Source organism: Lepidothrix coronata, unplaced genomic scaffold (assembly GCF_001604755.1).
Source record: "Lepidothrix coronata isolate B3197 unplaced genomic scaffold, Lepidothrix_coronata-1.0 Scaffold22, whole genome shotgun sequence".
Taxonomy (NCBI): Eukaryota; Metazoa; Chordata; class Aves; order Passeriformes; family Pipridae; genus Lepidothrix; species Lepidothrix coronata.
The window spans coordinates 2,884,177-2,894,370 of NW_016690202.1; positions in this window are offsets into that span (position 1 = coordinate 2,884,177).

Genomic DNA, 10,194 nt, shown 5'->3' on the forward strand with positions numbered 1-10,194 from the left:
TGGTATGCTATTTTTGCAGGTTGCCCGCTGAAAACTCTTTTTCAACATAACTTTGAGTATTGTTTGATTATGTAATGGAAAAGAAAGCTTGGAGAACCGTAATACCCACCTACAGATGGGTAGTATGTTTCCAAGTACTGCAAAAAGAAATTCTCACATAGACTTTAGTGAGTATGAACTTGATGGTAAAAGAATTTAGTATCTTTAAAGATGTTCTAAATTACTGTCTTCATATTAATATATCTATGTAATTGAATATAAGCAGTTCACCTTCATTTTAATGCCAATTTCCATAAATTAGTTCTGACTTTCTGCATCAAACCAGATACGAGACTGTAGGGCAGGAAATGTTAACTACTTTTATGCTGCCACATTCAATAATTCTGTTAAAATGAAAATTACATTAAAAGGTGCCTTTTCCCTCTCAAGCCTCACATACATCATCACAACACCAGCAAACAGTTGTTTACCTTCGTTTTCTTCTTCCAGATCAAATTTCTTATTACTGTGCAGTTCTTTCCCACAAATAGAAGATCCATCTGTAATCACATAACATGCTGGAAAATTATGATCTGCAGTCCTAGAGAAGGGAAGCAGGAAAATGTGAGTGATTGCAGCACTTACCACAGAGTAGGTACTACAAGGCAAATACGCTCTCCTGTAAATGGAAAAGAAACACACTGATAACAATGTAAACCAGGAAGTCAATGTTCTTAGGTTTGGCACAACTTCACTTACTAACCTAAAGTAAGTGGGAGATAGAAAATTAAACATTTGGTTTAGTGAATTAAACCGAAAAGAGAAGCAAACTAGATAAGTCTGAGGAAGAAAATTAGAAAGCAGAGTTAAAGATAATATGTCTCTTCACCACTTATTGTCCTCTTTATAATCTTCACTGGTTTTGCTACAGGACTGACATAATCAAACATTTCCAGTCTTCTTAAGCACACTCCTGAAACAATAGTAAGGAAAATTGTAGTTCATGCATGCAATAAAAACAAATCTCTCTACCTTAATGAAATCTGATAAATTTCGTATGTTTACTTGAAAAAATCTCAATATAAATTACCTAGTTTTGTTGCAAGTCTATTTTGATGCTATCAATTAAATCTATTTTTATTTTAGATCAGCATTGTTTCTAACATAAGGTTGATTCTAGGTCTGAACAAAGGCTAGTGGTTCATCAAGCTTAGTACTCTGTCTCCAAAAGAGCACTCAAAGTAAAAAGGGAACAATATGGCACGTAGTGGAACTTCTCCCAGATGGCCTAACCCCAAAAAACTTGTAACACCTGCAATTCCTCAGAGACAAGGTCTTTATGGTCAACAGGGATTGGTGGATGTTCCTTCCATTAAATTATCTACTCTTTTGAAGGCATGTAAACTTTGTAGAGTGAATTTGTGGAGCTTCTCGCAAAAGATATTACAGATGCTAAGCCAAGATGAATAACCAAGTATTCTTGCTTCCTTTGAATGAGGTTTCTGTTAGCATCAACTGATGTTCTCCATCCTTTTTATTGGAAGTGAGACTGAATAAGAAATCCCTAATGCACCACCTTCATTCCAATTGGGGTTTTTTAACCCGCTTTAACACTTCCATAGAACAGTTTTTTCTCTTGGGTAAAGAACTCTGGTTTACCTAGTTATTATTCCTGTTCTAACCACATCATAGTTTAGATCATCCTTTTTACCTGTCTTTGAATTTTTTCCAGTTCAACTGCAGCATTTTTAAGAGGAAGAGATAGCAATCGTTAGGCACCAAATTCATGCTTTTATAAAATCTGTTGTAAACAAAAGACCTCATTCCTGAGTAAGGTTGGGCAGCTCAAAATTCACCATATTATGTTGAGTAGTCAGGGATGTTTTCATCATCACAACACACTATAGATAACATTGTATTTAGCTACATTTGCCACCTCAATCTTCAATCTCTGTCTCAGTCTTCTTGTAAAGATAGTCAGAGATGGTCTTCGAGTGCTAGGCGGTGTTTATTTTACCCTGCATTGCTAGTCTCCTTGAACTAAGAACACTTTGCTACATGGTACCTTATGAATTCCAAAAATAGTAATTAAAAGGCAGTTATTCTTGGGGATTTCCAGAACAGTAGCCTCTGACTTTGCTGATTAATCAATTCATTCTAAAGTAGTCCCATACACACTTACATTTCACTGTCACTGGTTCTGTTTGGCTTCACTCCAATGTCAAAGCTTTTGACATTCTGCCTAAAATGCTGTCACTTATCTACACACACATGCCTTCATATTCCTTCCTCTCTTTCTTCTTTCATTTAAAGCTGCAAAAATTTCCATAAGCATTTTTATTTCCTTAATTTCAGTTCACATTCAAGAATTTAATTTTGTCTATATCATTTCTTTTGTCTATATCTTCCCATCCTCTTTCGTAATACTGTCTTCCATAAATGTCTCATTTGTCAGTTTACTTATTTGCATTTTAAATACTTCAAAAACTTTTATTTAACTACAGCTATGTTTTGCTTTTTACATTTGTTGTACAAATCTTAAAAAATAAGACAGGTAAGCCTTTAACAAAAACTCCTCCCCTACCCTGCTTTTGCTATGTTTTTACTACGCTAACACAGTGCTCTGAAATGAAACAGGCCCTACCAGATTTGTCTCTCACCTGATGTAGTGGAAGTTGCGTCCCCTTACTCCAAAAATGGATTAGAATTACTCAGATCAATATTCAAGCCAGGCTTGCAGAATCAGGGTGCCAACTGAAAAATTCTGGGGTTTAATAATCAAATTCTCTGAGAGTCTGTAGTTCCATTTGAAATACAATTAAATTCAAAAGATAGGAATCATCTGAGCAAATGCAAATGTCTGAAATGTAGATATCTGAACTAGTTGTCTAGACTCTATGGTCACAAGACAGAGATAAGCACTTTTGTGGTATGATTCATCTGACCTTTTAGAAATGTATGAGATCAACTGAACCCTGCAGGCACTTGTTTTTCTGCTAAGAGTATAAAAGACTAAAAGACTTTCCAGATGAGGCTACCTCTGATGTCCCTTAAGCAACTATAAGGGGAATCCACAATGAATAGCCCAGAAGATGTCTGCAATAAAAAGGCCTTAAGTTAGTAGCATGAATACCACACAAAACATTTCAGCCTGAATGTCACAGACATACACAGACAGGCAGCTTTTCCAAACACTTGTTTAGAAGACCAAAGTTTTTATTACAGTCTAAATTGGAGGTGCTAACCCTTCAAAGAGTGTGAATCTTTCTTTATTAGCAGAGAGAAGTTTTTTATTAATTAGGTATCAGAAGATTTGAAAGAAAAAACTGTCATAATGTATAATATTTTGCATTTTAAAATTAATGCCAACAATATTCTCTAAATCTTAAAGGGCAGTTTTCATGCATGCTCTTACACTATCTAGACCATCTCATTAAATTATTTTCTTCCTTTTAGTTAATGGCATTGCATCAGTCTTTGTCAACCTTAATATAATATGATATAAATATAATAACAATACATATTTCAGAAACACTTCATCTGATTATTTTTTTTAAGAAAGGGGTAGAGAGCCAGAATATTGCTGCTCTCTTTATGATTCTAAAAGTCATCAAGAACATATATCAATACTGAGTCTTATCCTGTAATGGTCAAAAAGTTTCCATTAAGCCCCAAATTCTAGAAAATTCTACAGCTCTAAAAGTTATCAAAAACACTTGATCATATTCTAGGTTGTGATCCAAGGGAGAGGGACCAAACTAAAGGCACTAAAGCGACCTTTGGCACTTTTCTCATCCTGGTGAGCACAGTGGGACAACTGATGGTGGCTTTTAGATAACTGGATCTACGCATCTTAAGCAGTGCAACCTCAAGCTCCTGCCTCGTATATCTTCCCTACACAATGACTCCTGGGACATGTCTAGAGAGCTGTCCTATAAATGTTGTGCTGAATATCACAACACCTATTGTGGAACATCCCAAGATGACTGGATACTTTTCAGTACTCATTAAAAAAAAATGAAAGTTCCTTTAAAGCTGAATATAGGAGCCAGAAAGTCAGGAGGGAAACCAGTGGACAGGATATGAACACATTCAACACCTCAAGCTGATTTTTCCGTTGTATACTGACTGAATTCTGCACAATGCTGCGTATTATAAGCATTTGTGTCTTTACATCCAGATCACAAGCAAAGCAGCAGGATGTGTTGCCACCTGGTGTGGAGGTGATGTAAAAATCTTTGCTGACTCCTGTGTGAGCAAAGGCGGCGTCACTGCAGAGGCACATCTCTGCGCGGCACATCCCGGCAATGTCGTCAGCTACCTTGCTTGCTGACTCACATCTCAGGAAGAAATCAGCTCAGAGGACAGTGTCCTTCAGCCCGTGATGATGCGGAGCAGGCAAACACAGGGAGTGCAAGACTTGCCAGAGAATGGGGAGAGAGGGAGAGATGGCTAGAGGCAAAGGAGCTGAAAGCATTTGAAACGAAATGCAAATATATATGTGTACATCTGCCAACGGCCAACCTGTTGATCCTGCCATAAGATGCTGAAGAGATTCTAAAACATTATGACTGTTATACAATCACTCACGTAAATGGGCTGCTCTTAGATGAAGGATGAATGTCTGTTTCACATCAATCATTTCAGAGTTTTCCTGCACTTCCTTTGCTAAACGGATCTGTGCTTTTTAATGGAAACTTCATCTAAATAACCTGCCTGGTATTCCACTGGGTAAAGAACCTCTTAAAAGTGGTAAAAGCAAGTTCAGTGAGCAGATTTTTTAAGGACAGCAATAAACATCAGAAATGTTATTTACAAAGATTGCTTTTCCTGAGGAATAGATCATTATACAATTAAGCTTGGAAAACCTTTTGCCTGTTTTCAAAAAGAATAGTGTAATTGCTGCCAACTGTGTTCTATAGACTCCCATATGAAACACAATTTTACCTTTCTTTAAAACCCTGTATGCTGCTCCAAGAAGCAATTACAAAACCAAAACCATCGTTCATCTTCAGGAATGATTTTCAATAGCAGATTTGTGGGCAGCCCTAATGTTAGTCTTGAAAGAAGCTGATGCTGTGCCTTTTACAGTTATTCAATACTCCAGAGCACAGTGGTGTTCTACTGCCCCTGCAGCTGAATACGTCATCATAAATGTCGTACATGTGCACCCTGCCACTGAAAGATCTCTAGGGACATTATCTTTTGATATCTTATGAGCAGAGGTTTCACCTGTTCTCTACAGCTTAACAGGGGAAAAGAAGCATTACCACAAAAATATTCCAAGTGCTTTTTGGCAAAATTGTTGACAGACCCATTTTGGTACCACACCGGAAAAGAGATAGAAGCTTGAAAAACAGGCTAATGTAAGAGAAGCATTTTTTCCCATGTAGCTGAAAATCTTCATCTAACATGGTGATAAGACATTTTGGCAGAAAAACCATCCTTGCAATTCATGAAAAATCCTTTCATAACTTTTCTCAGAAGAAGCTGTTAATGATGGGAAAAAGACTGACAGACTGACTGACTGACTGACTGATGTCAAAACACTTAATTGAGTGAAAAGAATTCCAATGCCCTGAGAGAAACTTTTAAGTATATACGAACACATTCACTAGGCCTATTGCACTTATAGGCTCATCAACACTGTCTTGTGTCTGTAAAGCTATAAGCTAATAGACTTGTGGGGAAAAAAAAAGGGAGAATATATTTTCAGACACAGCAAATACTAGATTCCAGACTATTTTCAATCTCTCAATAGTAATTCCAACTCACATGAGGTTTTTTTCTGAAAAAGGATATATAGCTGATATATGCACTATCCATTATATAACACACAAGTTAGTCAGAAGAGTATTTTTACAAGGGAAGAGTCGGATTTTAGGTAGAAGATAGAGCCCTTTAACACTGAGTTATTCAACATTCACAGGATAAGTTTCTCTACTATCAGCATTATCACAAGAAAAGACTGCCAGTCATTTCCAAAATATGTGGAACTGCAGTCACATTGCCCATATGCACTGTCTTTAGCCATCATTTTTGGCCTAAAATAAGAATTTCAATTGTGTATGAATGTGCTGGTTTAAGAGTTAACCAGCAGGGGTAATGAACCCAACTCAAAGGAGAGATTATAAAGTCAGAATAACAATTTATTAAAATAATACAGTAAGTACAATCATACAAACAAACAATTGGTCTTAACCCACAAAACCCAAATGTATAACCCAGTACCTTGGGGGCATGAACAAAGTGGTGTTCCCTGGGCCCCGCTTGAGTCCAAAGTAAAGGGAGAGGGGAAAAAAACCTGCTGCTGGGAGAGCTGTTGCAGTCTGGTCAGAAGCGGTGATTGCAGTCCAGCTGAGGTTGAGAGCGACGAGCTGCAGTCTTCCTTCTGGATCCCACGAGTGGGTGAAAAGTTCTGAAACTCCAGGTTTATATATTCTCCAGTTCAGGCAGGAATGGTCAGTACTTCCCTCAGGGAGTTCCATAAAAGGTAAGAGCATCCTCCTATCTCACAGGCCTCTTAACACCTAGTTTATAGCCTGAGGAGTCAGGCTCTTATGGGCAGAGGTGCTAATAGTCTATTGACAACAGTTTCTGGGAAATGGCATGGAAGGCTATAGAATACACAGTTTTGGGTTACACCCATACCATGATGAACTCAGCTGTCCTAACTAGGACAATGAATCAGTGATATTCTGAAAAATGATTCCTAACGCAGTTGGAACAAAAAATTCAATGTGAGACTTGAGACGGGTGACTTGTCAATCAGCTATATTTACTGCATCAGTTCATATGATGAGAAAAGAATGGTCCTGGACCACACAATTACAACATCCCCACTGCACAAACTGGTAGTCATAATGTGACAGTTCTTTGAATGTAGAGCCCCAAAAGGTGTAGCTTAGCACCTTCTCCCTGGCTCTTTGCCTCCAGACACTAAACGGTTCTCTTTGAGACATGTGGAGCCATGGAGCAGAAAAGAGACCATGAGACTACATTGTACAAGGCCCAGATATACCTAGAGGCCAGAGCAGCATCTAGCACTACAAATGAGAGGAGATAGATCTTGTCTTCACACAGCAAACGGTTAATCTGGTAGAGTTAAACAGTAATCACTCCAGTATCTACACTTAAGTTATTACAAAGCATTTGGATTTCCATCATGTAATCACGATACATACAGGGGGAAAACAGAAAACATTAAAAAGGTGTTTCAGTAACCTGTAGAACTACAGAAAACACTAGAAATTCATTATTGTTTCATATAAACTAGATGATGTTTACTTTGAACTTTGAATTCCTGAGAAATTGTTTCAAAGAAAAAAGAGATTACCTTTTGCCATTGAATGTGTTAATGCCCTTAAATCAGTTCAACCTCCCTTCTCCCTTTTCCCTGTTTCCTTCAAAAAAGCACAGGACAGTAACAGTTTCAAAACTAATTCTCAGTCTGCACAGATAATCATACTTTTCCTGGCTTCAATCACTGCTGTGGCATTTGCTTGGCTAGAGCAGAAGATGAACACGTGGTCATAAAGGCATAGAAAAATCTCCTTCTCTCTGTGAAAATAATTGTACATTCTATGGTACACTAGAATCCAACATGAAAGATGGATGGTATCTCTTAAATACAATTCAAAATCAGGAAGTTTCAATGGGAGGTTTTATCAGATATTCCAGTGTGGGAATAGGGTAATTATTGTCATTTCATTGCTCTCTAACTATCTACAATTATCTTTTTATACTAGTAATCAGCCTGATACCATTTGATCTCCTTTGCTTTTTATGCATCTAATTACAAAGTAGCAGTAGATGTTTGCATCACAAAGACTGGTTTGAGTACCCATTGCAGATTCCTTCAATTTTCAAATGTCTGTATTTTCCCAAAGATGTAAGACTGAAAGCTAAACACATATTTAAAGGCTATGTTTTATGCAGCAATAGTAGTCATGTACTTAAAAAACAATTTTATGCAGAAAGATTCATCACATTTTTCACCAGCAGTGTGTAATACAAATTAACATGAACAGAATGATAGAATCGTATGTCATCCCTCCATTTTGATTAATAAATTATTGGGTCTGAGACATGAAACTTGTGCTCTTTTTCTAATGTGCACCAGAAAAATATAAAACTTTTCAACAAAGCCTTTTTGAAAAGTTAGATGTTGATAAGCATTTCAAAAGCATTTCAGAACAGTAGTTCTACTTTCTTGTGACCCTATTTCAATCACAAAAAAAAAAAAAAGTAAATTTGGAGACTGGTTTTCAGTAGTTAGAAGGGTTGATAGAGTTCATTTGGATTTGGTGATCTAAAGCTGGTCTTTGGAGGAGCTTTTCCCTCACTCTTAGCTATATAGCCTCTTAAAACACCAGATATGTGTAGAGGAAGTCCTGCGATCACACATCTTGCCATACTTCATGACTACAAATGCTACTGTGCCTCCTGTACAGTAACAACCCTACTCCCCTTTGCCCAAGAATATTTCGTTTCATTACAAAATCCTCCCTCAGCTGTGACCTTGAAGAAAAGCCAGTTGTGGCAAGGGAAAAAAAATATGCCTTGCTTTGGTATAGCCATTAGTCACCAATATGTGACTGCAGCTGGATATCAGGTTCAGTTTAGCACTCAAAAAAAGGAATAGTGCTGGTACAAGCTCTGAGGCCAGTGCTCTTGCACACCTCAAAAAATACAGCTCCTTTTTACCCCAAATTTAACCCTAACTGCAACCGAAGACCCCGTTATAGATAAATGCAACCAAATCATTATGAAAATGTGCATTTCTGAAACCACACACTTCTTCTTGCTTACTAAAATCCATCAGCAAATGCAGCCCTTCCATTATGCTTTTCTGGAAACTAATCTCAGCAAATCTCATAATAGGCCTTAATGAAACACAATGACTGCACGAGTGGTTCCTCAGGCTGGAGTTTTTGCTCACTAAATCATGCAGACCTTACTGGTCTGCTACAGTGAACAACAGCCCTCCATTGCCACTTTCTCTAAGTTCCAACTTCAACAAATGTTGAAGTAGGCTTTTACTATGGAAAAAGGCTTACTTGAGAAGAATTTAAATGCCTCTAAGAGAGGTGAAATTTTGTGATATTTTCCTTACTTGCTCAATTGTGTCTCACAGAGGCAAAAGATTCTAGAACAAGATATGTATATTGCTGTAAACATGTATAAAAGGCAAATTATAAGTTACAGTTTTGTACATGTCTGGATATTTTATGCCTAAGCTATCTTTCTCATGTTATGAGGCAAAATTTTGGTGCAGTAAAAGGTTCAATCACATATTGTGGAGCTTGATCAGGATACTTGTGGCTCTAGCATACCCACTGACATGCTGTAGCCAGAGTTCAGTAAATTATTTCGAAATAATATTGCAGCATTTTCTATGTCACAGCTTGCATTACAGAAAGATCGATTAGCATGGTATTAGGATAAAAGAAAGTTGGCAGATGGACGGACTGTCTACTCTTTGATGCCCGACAGCAAAATCTTTAACACTTGGTTTCAGGTGTAAAATCTTTAACACCTAGATTTCAGTCTATTACATCCCTGAGATGGCAGCCAGGAGAACCCTCCTCGCTGGGACGGCGCCAGTGGCTTTGCGTCTGGCGGGGTGTGCGACACACAGCCCCGCCACAGGGCTGACCGTATTTAACCCCCGAATACATGCCCCTCGTCTGCCTACGCAAGGTTTTATGGAAAGCTGGCACTGGAGAGAAACGCTGGAAACCACGAGTCCAGAGCTCCTTCTGCGACATTATTGCACGAAATACTTAAAACTGCTCCTCGGGGAGGTTTTCTAGCTTCACTATTAGCACAGGTGGAAGCGTTTAAGGATGAAGGAGTTCCAAGGAGTTGTTCTTTTAAATGACTTTTTTTTTTTAATCTTCATTCTGTACAGAAACGCCCGTCAGCAGCTGCTCTCCTACACGGAAAGCCCCAGGCTCCCCTACCTTAAGCCAAAGTTTTTAAGCTGGCACAGTTCCCTTCCCGGCACCCCCGAGGCAATCACGCGGGGCGGAGCCGACCGGGAGCGTGCGGTCTGCAGGACCCGAACCGGGGCCAGCCGGGACTCGAACCCGGAACCTCCCAGTCAGGGCCCGCCGGCACAGGCACCTTCCCGCCCCGCCCCGCGCCTCCATCCGCGCGCGCCAGCCCCCACCAGTGCCGCCGCCAATCAGCGCGCGGCACGAGCCGCCCGCG